We start from the raw sequence: 12,703 nt of genomic DNA on the forward strand, positions 1-12,703 counted from the left end.
CATTGAGGTTGAATGTGAGCTGTGGAATACAAGTCAGTAAGAAAATCATAGCCCAAGCCATGTGGGACATCATGACCATGTAAACCAACAAGTTAAAAATCACTGGTAGTGGGAGCTAGGGCAAGAATGAGCCAGAGGAGGGCCCTGGTGAGCCCCAAGTAAGATTACTATTCAGGATGACACAGACAGCTCATATAGAGAACGATTGCCTTGAGTGTGCACCAGGGCTCAACGGAAAACCTCAGAAAGCCACTTGAATAGAAAACCGAAGGGGTCCCAATATGTGGACAGGAGTACTTTTCATCCTGCTGAGGAATCAGCAAAAAGAGCCAGTCAATTCTTTGCTCCAATACTGATTTTTTTAAAAAGTTTAAAAAATGGAAAAATAATAATGGGAGATATTCATGGGATACACAGTGACGTTTCAATACACAGAATGTATAGTGATCAGATCAGAATAATTACCACATCCATCATCCCAAATGTTTACCATTTATTTGTGTTGGGAACATCTAATATCCTGCTTCTAGCTATTTGAGAGTATATAATATATTAATGTTAACTATAGTCATCCTACAGTGGTATAGAACACTAGAAATTATTCCTCATCCAGCTCCAAGACTAGTTTTTGCTACAAGGGTCTGGAGATAATTTAAGAAGGGGAGTGGAGTGGGGAAGGGGAAGGGAAAAGATGCATTTATGAAATACTTCACTAATCTAAGTTTGTGGAGAGAGTTCTGGGATTTTCTCATAGGACCAGAACTCAAAAGCCTCCATCTGGGTAAAATCAAGATAAAATGTTTGCTGACTCCTTATACCCTAAGGGGTGAGATGCTCTTACTAAGAGCTTCTGAAAGCTTCTTTTCAAGCAAGCCCCTGTCATAAGAAAGACAATAGGATGTTTACAGTTTTCTTTCTTTTTTTTTTTTTTTTGATAAATTCTGGCTGATGGTAATTCAGAACCATGCTTAACAATGTTTAGTTTTCTATGCAGACAGTGCAGTGCTTGGACATGTCATGAACTTTGCAAAGAAAAAGAATATGCCTCGTAAAAAATTTAGTACCCAAATTTTGGGACCCAGAAAATTGAAATCTGTGAAGAATGCACATCTAAATCTTTAACATAGTGCCTCGGGGTTGGGGATGGGGGGGTAGCAGGAGGGAGGGGGATGTAATTCAAATACCAGCCTGGAGGAATCATTTCCATTACACTGTAAGAAATGTAAGAAGTTATTATAATGAGGTCAGTTCTGGTCCTTATGTTATTAGCCGACCAGTGAGGACAGAGACAAGGTAGAACAGAAATTAATTAGTATTATGGGGGCTTTATAATCCAAGGTATTCAGAAATTTAGCAAAACTAGGTCTGTGTTCTTAAAAAAAAAAAAAGGATTATAGAGAGACCTTATTAAAGCACAGAAGGCTCAGCTATTTAAGATGGTGACATACATAGAGGCAGGAATGTGCAGGGAGAAGCTGAAAGGCAGCCAGGCCCTGAAGGAATTTCAGTGGAATTTCTTCACCGGAGGAGTAGTTAATAAATAGAGCAGATTTCTAAGGGCAGAAACTAGAGCAGTTACTACAAATAGTTTTTTTTTTTCCTCCTTCTTCTTCTTCTTCTTTAAAGAAGGGAGTGATAGGAAGTTGGAGAGGAAAATGTTGAAACAAAGAAAAACAAGCTTCTTACTAGCTCTCTAGGCCATCTCCCATGCAAAAATGTCTATTCCCAGACATTCAGAATGTTGTATCATTTAGTAATCATAAAACATACTGTAGAGTTGACCTTGGGTGTTAGTTTTAGATTAATACTAGATATCATTAGGAACTGCATGTAATATAATACTTTTCAAGAGTCTGAAATACCATTTGTTTTGTCTTGCTGCCAACATTTCTGCTATTTTCCATTGCACAGGACAGAAATGAGGGCTTGAAAATCCTTTTGTGCTCTGCAGTCGTCCCCTCCTCCTGCCTTTGATGCAGGTCTTCCTCACAGTCTGATACACAAAGCCTTTTCTGGGACAGTGTTAATATACTAGATGTTTACAGATCTGAGGTTCTGAGTTATTTCTGCTTCCCCTTGATCAGGTAGGTTGGCTAACTCATTGTGCACATGCGTTTTTATTCTTCGGACTGTAAAATGATGACATAAAGAGAATGGGTGTAAATGTGTGTGTCTTTCCACCAACATATCTACAGTTTTATCAATATGCAGATTTTCTCTCACCTTGCCAGTCAAAAAAAATTTGACCATTAATCAGCTTGGCAAAAACTGTTAACTTTGAAATTTGCCAGTTGATTCCTGGGGCTGGAACTATTATCTGTTGTTCCTGTTACTATTTCTCTATTTGTGTCTCTCTCTGTCACTACCCATGAAAGTAAAAAGAATATTTACCCAAAGCCTTGCGATCTCACAAAAGAAGGGTTCGGTCAGGGCAACAGCGCAGGCAGCCCCAGAGAATAGCTGAGCTGACAGGCGTGTGGCGTGACTGGAGTCACTGCACAGCAGCATTTCTCAGACCGTGGGCTGTGTGGTCACCTGGAGTGTTTGTAGAGATGCAGATTCCTAGGCTCCACACCAGACCTACTGAAACAGCATTCCTGGGCTTGGGGCCTGTGAATGTGCATTTAATTATGTCGCTCACATGACTCTGAGATACATGAGCCTAGAGGAATGGAATGTGTACTTTGAAGGGGAAGACATGATGGGGGCTAAGAAGGCAACTGTGATGGATATTTGCTTTCATTTCAGCCCAAACCTCACAGGGAAGAGCAATAGCACAGGTTACAGTGTGCCCCAAGCAGCAGCCATTTGGAGGTGCCAGGCAAGCAGGGCACATGTGGTACTGCAGGGTCTGTGTAGGAGTGAACTGGGGCCAAGTGATCAGCAAGCATTCAGGGAGTGTATTAGAAAGTATCAAGCAGTGAGCAGAACGCTTTGATAACCTGTGTGTGTTAGATATCATTGATTGCAAATCTAGTGGGCTCAAGCACAAAGCATTTCACTAAAAGGCTAGGGAGGCCTTTGAAGATTAAGGAAGGCTGAAAGGTGAGCTAGCAAAACAGGATAGTAGATGGCATGGAGGGCATGGCACCTTGATCAACAACCCCCTAGTCTGTATCTAATGAGAGAGAGAGATTCCCTTAAAGGAACTCATGGTGCATTTTCTCAAAGTAAGGACATGGAATGGAGTGGATGTGAAACAGTCAAAACAATTGGCACCTCGACCAAAAAACAAGCAAACCAGTGAAAGCCAATCCCACTATGCAAAAAGCCATCTATCAGCTATCAGCGATGTCCAATAAGCAGAATGAGATGGTCAAAGGGCCAGAGAAGAATCAGGAATTTCACAGGAAGAGAGACAGGGACAGAGTTAGCAGGAAGGCAGGTACTCAGCAAGGGCAGGCCTGCAATAATGCTGTTTTGCTTATGAATGATCAGAGGGCTGGCCTCTGCTTCTTTGCCCCTGGACTCCTCCCAGTCCAGTCTGTGATAATCTCTACTTTGCAAACCCTCTCCAGGCAGGGTGCCCTCTGCTCTGCATCTTGAGTGCTTCATCTCTCCTTGGATGACCTATGGGATACTGCTCAATCTCTTCCTTGCCTTTTTTCCCACTGGAATTTCCCTCATTCTATGTTTCCATGGGAATTGTTAAGTTGCCAGGGGCCTCTACTCTCTCGCCTATTTCCCTCCATGTCACTCTCACTTAGGGGACCCTGTGGCTTAGAACAGCCATGCCAGCACCATGGTTGGTTAAATAGGCCTTTGTGGTTTGGCCTGGGAACCATACCACTATTTATCATGATTTTTTTCTATGAGGAAATTCTTTGAGTTCCAAACACCCCATTGACTGATGACCTTTCTGAACACAACTGTCCCATCTGGGATCAGCAATGGGGTGAGATCACTAGGAATTGTCAGAGCCAAGCTGGGAACAGCAAAACCAAGGCCAGGGCAGGCTAGGGTCAGAAGCAAGGCATAGGGAGGCATTTGTGAAGGGAATAGCAGGATCGGGGCAGTCAGGGGTTAGTTAGGGAGTTCATAGCAGGAAGGGGTCCAACTCAAGCACAGATGTGAACGTGTAGGTATATGGATGAATCTAGAATCAAACTTGCTGGGAGAGGGATTGGGAGAGGAGAGAGTAAATGACATGACAAGCAGACAATGGATCCAGGGTAGGTAAAATGTGGAACTGTCAAAGGGCAGAAGACCTACTGGGGCAGTGCCTTTATTATCACTCCCCTTTTGGGCCTGACTGCCTAGAGCTGAGGAACTTGGCCACTAGTGTTTATATCTGTTCTCCCACTAAGGGAAGCACAGTACCCAGGGTCATGGGGACACCGCAGCCTTGCTAGGAGCCAGTCTTGAGTTGCTGGTCCCATTCCTCGCAGAGGCATTGTTCCCACCCAGATCCCTCAGGCCCACTGCATGGATGCCTGGTTGCTACTTCTCTTCCCTTTTCTGGCTGCTCTTCCTCTCTCACCACTTTTCTTTGCAAGCTCCATGGAAGGAAGTCCTGGGTCATGACCTTCATTTCCTGCCTCATGTGGCCATAAACTTGAAGGAGATAGAGTGAAGAAGGAGAGATGAGGTAAAACTGGAGAGGGGCTAGTGAGAATGGTGATGCTGAAAAGGTATTTGCAAGAGAATTGGAGTTCTTCTTAAGAATTCTAGGGCTCCAGAAGCTTCCTTTCAAAAAGCGTTGGTCACAGAAGCATTATTCATAAGAGTGAAAAAGAACAATCCAATGTCTATCAAGTGATGAATGGATAAATGGGTAAGCAAAATGTCATATAATCATATAATGGAATATTAGTCGTAAAAAATGAAGTACTGATACATGCTACAACATGAATGAACCTTGAAAACACTATGGTAAAGAAAGAAGCCAGGCACAAACGACTATATATTCTGTGATTTTGCTTATATGAAATGACCAGAATGATCAAATTCATAGACACAGAAAATAGATTAGTAGTTGCCAGGTGTTGGGGGAAGTGAGGAATGGGGAATGTCTTCTGATGGGCATAGGATTTCTTTCTTTCTGGAGTCATGTTCTAGAATTAGTGGTGGTGATCACAATCTTGTGAACATACTAAAACTCGCTGAATTGTACACTTTAAGATGGTGACTTTTATGGTATGTGAATTGTGTCTCAATTTTAAAAAGGGATTGGCAATGGCTTGCTGAGGAGGAGTTAATTTTCACCTGCACTTGCTGTTTGCAGAGCCTGGGTCCCCTGCTGTTCTTTCCAGGCTGCTTCTAGTGCATGGAGCTTGTAGACCTCAGTCAGAGAATCTGGTGTAACCATCACTGAGTTAAGCATTTCATAGTTGAGAAATGCATTCAAGTGGTGACAGAGAGATGGGGTGAGTCTTTGGCCCTCAACAATCTCTATCAGCTCTCCCAAAGCTACTCCAAATAACAAGAATAACAAAAGTCAAATACAAATACATCGTACTATAGAAACACTCAAATAAAAAGTACTACTAAGCATTCATAGAAACTTGCCACTTTAATTGATCTATTTCATACAATGTAGGTAAAAAAACAAAAACAAAAACAAAAAACCACACAGACACACATGGATTTTCTGACCAAATACAGCTTCACCTGAAAGTCATCTTTTCACCTGCTGACTACCCTGAAGCCCCTGTTGCATGGGATTCCTGACATGGCCATTTGTGCTGTGATCCTCTTTGTGTATTCACCAGCGCTTTGAATGCTTGATCTGGAGCTGATCTGTCTAAGACCCTGTTTCAAAGTCTTTTATTTATTTATTTATTTATTTATTTATTATTTTTTTGGAGACAGAGTCTCACTCTGTCACCCAGGCTGGAGTGCAGTGGCACTATCTCGGTTCACTGCAACCTCCCCCTCTTGGGTTCAAGCAATTCTTCTGCCTCAGCCTCCTGAGTAGTTGGGACTACAGGCACACGCCACCATGCCTGGCTAATTTTTTTTTTTTTTGTATTTTAGTAGAGACAGGATTTCACAATGTAGCCCAGGCTGGTCTTGAACTCCTGAGCTCAGGCAATCTGCCAGCCTCAGCCTCCCAAAGTGCTAGTATTACAGGTGCGAGCCACTGAATCCGGCCTCAGAGTCTTCCAAATGATACAGTATGCCTAAGTAGGCATTGGTCCTTGTTGGTCCATCATTAGCAAAGATATTGGTTGGTTAACAAGGCTCACATTGTGAACCAAATGCCTTGTTTAAGCAGAGTGCAAGAGGACAGAAGTGCTGGATTTCTGCTTGCTGTTTGATCAGCTAGCATTTGGAGGTCAGGCTTCAACCTCTAGCTCATAACCCCCTCTTCTAGTTCTGGCTGATAGGAGATTTTTGACTGAAGTTTTAAGAATATATAAGAAGAAATGCAGAAGAGAACAGACTGGGAAGTAGAAAGGGAGAGAGAAAATGAGTCCTATAATACAGTAAAGTAAGATCAGAAGCATGAGGAGTGAAAGATGGACTATGTTGACATTTGCAGCTATGGTTCTCTAGTTGAAAGCCTAGTTTCTAGTTGAAAGTCTTCTGAAACTTCTTTTAATGTTTTTAAGTTGGTACCTAATTATCATACATACTTATGGGGCATGTGTGATATTTTGATACATGCATACACTGTGTAATGATCAAATCAGTAATTAGGATATATATCACTTCAAACATCTATCATGTCTTTGTGTTGGGAACATTTCAAATCTACCCTTCCAGCTATTTTAAAATATTCAGTAAATTATTTTTAACTATAGTCACTTTGTGGTGCTATCAAACATTAGAACTTATTCCTTCTATTAATATCTAATTGTACATTTATATGCATTAATCAACCCCTCTTTATCCTCTTTTCCCCCCAGTCCTTCCCAACCTCTGGTATTTATCATTCTACTCTCTACCTCCATGAGATCCACTATTTTAGCTTCCACATATGAGTCAGAATATATGATATTTGTTTTCCTGTACCTGGCTTATTTCACTTAACATAATGACCTCCAGTTCCGTCCATGTTGCTGCCAGTGACAGGATTACATTCTCTTTTATGGTTAAATAATATTTCATTGTGTATGCACACCACATTTTCTTTAACCATTCATCTTGATTGACACTTAGGTTGATTTCATATCTTGGTTATTGTGAACTATGATACAAAAAACGGGCATGCAGATATCTCTTCAATAAACCAATTTTCTTTCTCTTGGATATATACCAAGCAGATTGCTGGGTCATATGTAGGTCTATTTTTAGTTGGTTGAGGAAACTTCATACTGGTTTCCATAGTGGCTGCACGAATTTACATTACCACCAGAAGTTTACTAGCATTTCCCGTTCTCCACATTCTTATTTTTTGTCTTTGATATTAGCCACTTTAGCTGGAGTGAGATGATATCTCATTAATTTGATCTGCATTCCCCTGGTGATTAGTGATATTGAGCAGTTTTTCAAATGTTGGCCATTTGTGGGTCTTTGAAAAATGTATATTCAGGTCTTTTGACCATTTAAAAATCAGGTCATTTGTTTTCTTGCTATTGAGTTGTTTGAGTTCCTTATGTATCCTAATTATTAATCCCTTGTCATATGGATAGTTTGCAAATATTTTCTTGTATTCTGTAGGCTGTCTCTTCACTGCGTTGACTGTATCCTTTGTTGTGCAGCAGTTTTTTTAGCTCGATATAATCCTATTTGTATATTTTTGCTTTTGTCATCTGTGCTTTTGAGGTCTTACCCCCCAAAATGTATGTCATGTCATTTGGGTTAAAGCACAGAACTATCTTTGGTATGCTTTGGTATGCTTTGAAAAATATAGATGGTATTAAATGACTAGTATTTTCTTCTCATGAATAAAAACATTTTTAAGGATATCCAACAGTTGTACCTGGGATGCAAAAATACTGAGATGTATGAAGATAGCATCTATTGTATCATAACCTCCCCCATCATGGAGAACCAGACATTGGCTGCATATGGAGTCTCATAATTCCAATGTTTACTTCCACCTGTTCATTTTTTCCCCCTCTCTTTCTTTTTAAAGTTTCTTTCTTTTCTTTTTCTTTCTTTTTTTTTTTGTTGAGACGGAGTCTTGCTCTGTTGCCTAGGTTGGAGTGCAGTGGCGTGATCTCGGCTCACTGCAAGCTCTGCCTCCTGGGTTCATGCCATTCTGTTGCCTCAGCCTCCCCAGTAGCTGGGACTACAGGTGCCCGCCACCACACCTGGCTCATTTTTCTATTTTGTATTTTTAGTAGAGACAGGGTTTCACCATGTTAGCCAGGATGGTCTCGATCTCCTGACATTGCGATCTGCCCACCTCAGCCTCCCAAAGTGCTGGGATTACAGGCGCGAGCCACCATGCCTGGCCCTAAAGTTTCTTTGGTTAACTAATTGAACATAGATTAAGTAAGAAATTTAGTGATACGAGTGAATGGGCCTGTATCCGTGTATTTCCAGTAATGGGCTTCATTTATTTTCAACCTCTTCTCTGACTACTCCCTTTACGTTCTTGCTTTAATATATGAATTCTCAATGTGGGCAAAAATTAGTTCTTGTTGGGCAGGGGCAGTGAAAAAATCATACTCTTTACGTACAAAACATAGATCTTTCACAATTTCACAGGGGACAATCGAGTAATACCTAAAAAGGCTCCTTAGCGGGGGTAATAATAAAGAACAAGTTAGGAAATACTCCTGTGACTGAAACCTGGCTGTCCTTGAGGTCTTTGTGTTTCTTGCACCTGTTTTCTCATTTAGGAACTGGAGGTGGGCAAGTCATCCTCTTAGTTCCTCTTTGTCATTTGCAAACCAATCATTTTTTTAATAAAATTTCTTTCTAAAATTCCTAAAATAATTCTTTGCAAAGTGTCTCACCTCCCTTAAAGTGTCTTTAAAGCACACACTAATCTTCCTGGTTCAGATAACTATTGATTTTAGGTCACTGTCCTTCATTCTCTGAAGAATTTAGCACCTGACTCACTGTCTCTCCATCACTACATGGTGATTCCATATTGACATAAGCGATCAATCTAACAATCTGGACTCTTGGTTCCTCTGCTGCTCCTCAGCTACCCACATCCATGCTCATAACTGAGATATGATCATTGTCAAAAACTGCTCCCCTTTCCTGACCTCATTTTTAAACAACCCTCTCTCTGACCACAGTCCCCTCTCCCTCCCTCCCCCTCCCCTCCCCCTCCCTCTCCCCCTCCCCTCCCCCTCCCTCTCCCCCTCCCCTCCCCCTCCCTCTCCCCCTCCCCTCCCCCTCCCTCTCCCCCTCCCCTCCTCCTCCCCTCCCCCTCCCTCTCCCCCTTCCCCATTCCCTCCCCTCCCCATTCCCTCCCCTCTCCTTTCCCTCCTTCCTTTTCCCTCCTCCCCCTCCCCTCCCCCTCCCCTCCCCCTCCCCCTCCCCTCCCCCTCCCCCTCCCCTCCCCCTCCCCCTCCCCCTCCCCCTCCCCCTTCCCCTCCTCCCTTCCCCTTCCCCTCCTTTCCATTAAAGCAAACTAAATATGGCCTGAGAAGGACTCTGTACTTCTCTATTTGAGTCCTTTGTGGACAAATTACAACATAAGTTAATAGGTAGACAAGATTGAGAACCTAACTTGGAAGTGTGTGCCTATAATAGTGGCTGGGTCCTGACCATTCCCAGCAGCCATATGTCAACCACTCATTTACCGTCAAGTGTTCAAACTGTGTTCAAGTAAGGCAAATGCTGAACTGTAACCAATCCAGTTGTTTCTGTACCTCACTTCTGATTTCTGTATGTCACTTTCCTTTTTTTGTTTATAAATCTTCTTCCACCCCATGACTGCACTGGAGTTTCTCTGAATCTGTGATTCTGGGTGCTGCCTGATTTGCAAATCGTTCATTGCTCAATTAAACTCCTTTAAATTTAATTCAGCTGAAGTTTTTCTTTTAACACTGTCTTCTTTCCTTCTTTTCCTCCTTCCTCCCTGGGTCCTTCCTATTTTCCTCCCTCTCCTTCCCTCCAGTATCTTCCCTTTGACAAATCTCTCACCATTCCAGGACCTCTAATCCACTGGCTTAACTTTTTACTGTTTGTTACCCAGCCCACCAAGTATTCACCGATCACACCCTTGTAAAATTCAACCTTCCTTCCTACTCTTGGCACACCCCTAAGCCTCTGAAAGATAAATATATTCAGCTGTGCTGAGTGGTCTCACTTTAAACATGTAAGCACAAACTGTTAGGCTCTGAATGCTACCTGACAGTAATAGTATATTTCTGCACTTTATTCACTTTATGACTCTCTTATTCTTCTAAATGACTATTCTATACTTTCTTCTCTTCAAAACATCAACTCCCCCCTTTCCCTTTTCACAAAGAATTTCTCATGCCTACGGCACAAATCTGCCAACATTTCTGCATCTGTAACTGTACTTTCTGCCAGCCCTACTGCAATGGATGAGTTGAACTGCAAGTTATGGGGTTTGACTTAAGGCTACCTCCTCTACTTTGCAATAGCTCTCATCACTTCCTGCCTAATTGCAAGTGTGCTTTCTCTCTCTTTCATCATCATCCTTTAGAACATTAACTAAAATACGAACATATGTAATATCTTTCATTTAGAAACTAGTCATTCCTTGACCCCACATTTCTCTCAGGCTGCTGTCCCATTTCTCTGTCCCAATTAGAGCAAACTCGTTGAAAGAACTATTCTTCTCAATGTCCTAATTCTCTCGTTCTCTCTTTTTAGTTATAGCTTTATTGAAATATAATTCACATGACATTATAATTAATCCACTTAAATCGTATAATTCAATATTTTTTGGTATATTCATGGACTTGCACAACCATTACCACAATCTTAGACCATTTTTATCACCTCAAAAAAAAAAAAAATCTTACACCCATTAACGGTTACTCTTATTTGTCCCCAACCCTCACCCTTAGCTCTAGGCAACCACTAATCTACTTTCTGTCTCTATAGATTTGCCTATTGTGGACATGTCATATAAATAGAATGATACAATATGTGGTCTTTTGTAACTGGCTGTTTTTCACTTAGCATGATACTTTCAGGATTCATCCATTTTGAATCAGGTATCAGTATGTCATTTCTTTTTATTGCTGAATAATATTCCATTACATGGATATACCATATTTATCCATCATCAGCTAATGAACATGGTGTTTTTTTCTGCTTTTTGGCTACTATGATTATTGTTGCAATGAACATTCATGTACAAGATTTTGTGCAGGCATAAATTTTTATTTTTCATTTCTCAAGTTTTTTGTGTGAATAAATGATTTGCGTATCTAGCAGTGGAAATGCTGAATCATACAGTAAATCTGTGTTTAACATTTTGAAGTATTGCCAGGCTGTTTTCAAAGTTTGCAACATTTTACATTCCCATCAGCAATGTTTGAGAGTTTCAATTTCTTCACATCTTAGTCAACATTGTTTTTGTCTTTTTATTGTATTCATCCTAGTGGGTATTAAATGGTATCTCATTATGGGTTAGATTTACATTTCCTTGATGGCTAATGACGTTGAACATCTTTTTATATGTGTATTGGTTGTATATCTTCTTTGCAGAAACAGCTATTCATATAGTCTGCCCAGTTTTCAACTTGGTTATTTTCTTTTTATGTTTGAGTTGTAAAAGTTTATAAATATACATTCTAGATACAAATCCGTTATATATATATATGACTCGCAATTATTTGCTCCCATACTGTGGCTTGCCTTTTCACGTATTTTATGGTGTTATTTGAAGCACAAAAGTTTTTAATTTTGATGAAGTCCAGATTACGTATTTTTTCTTTTGTTGTTTATGCTTTTGGTGTCATCTTAAAGGAACCATTGCTTAATCTAATCCAATATACCTCCTGTTTTTCTTCTAAAGCTTTTATGGTTTTGATCCATTTTTTGTTAATTTTTATGGAGTGAGGTAAGGATCCAAATTCATTATTTATTTATTTATTTATTTATTTATTTTTTGCATGTAGATTTCCAGTTTTCCCACCACCATTTGTTGAAAAGATTTGTCTGGAACTCTAGTCAAAACTCAATTGGTCATTGATGTATGAATTATTTTTGGAGTCTCAATTCTATTCCATTTACCTACTTGTCCTCATGCAAATACCACACTGTCTTATAAGTTTTGAAATTGAGATGTGAAATTCCTGCAACTTTGTTATTTTTTCAAGATTGATAGGTCCCTTGAATTGTCATATGAATTTTGGTATCAGGTTACCAATTTCTCAAAAGATGTCAGCTGAGATTATAATAGAAAGCACACTGAAACTGTGGATCAATTTGGAGAGTATTGCCATCATAATATTAAGTTTTCTAGTCCATGAACATGAGATATCTCTCAATTTATTTATTTCTTTTCTAATATCTTTCAACATTGTTTTGTAGTTTTCAAAGTGTAAGTTTTATACTTCTTTTGTTAGATTTATTTCTAAATTTTTTGGTGATATTGTAGGTGAAATTCTTTTTGGAATTTCACTTTTGGATTATTCAATGCTAGTGTATAGAAATACAATTGACTTTTGTATATTGATGTTGTATCCTGCAACCTTGCTAGACTTATTAGTTCTAATAGCTTTTTAGTGAATTTGTATAATTTTCTACATACAAGATCCTTAAGGTCTATATGCAAGATTATGTTATGTGCAAATATAGATAATTTTATTTCTCCCTTTCCAATCAGAATGACTTTTACTTAATTTTACCTTAAAATTACCTGACTGGC

The sequence above is a fragment of the Gorilla gorilla genome, chromosome 11 (genome assembly GCF_029281585.2).
Source record: "Gorilla gorilla gorilla isolate KB3781 chromosome 11, NHGRI_mGorGor1-v2.1_pri, whole genome shotgun sequence".
Classification (NCBI taxonomy): Eukaryota; Metazoa; Chordata; class Mammalia; order Primates; family Hominidae; genus Gorilla; species Gorilla gorilla.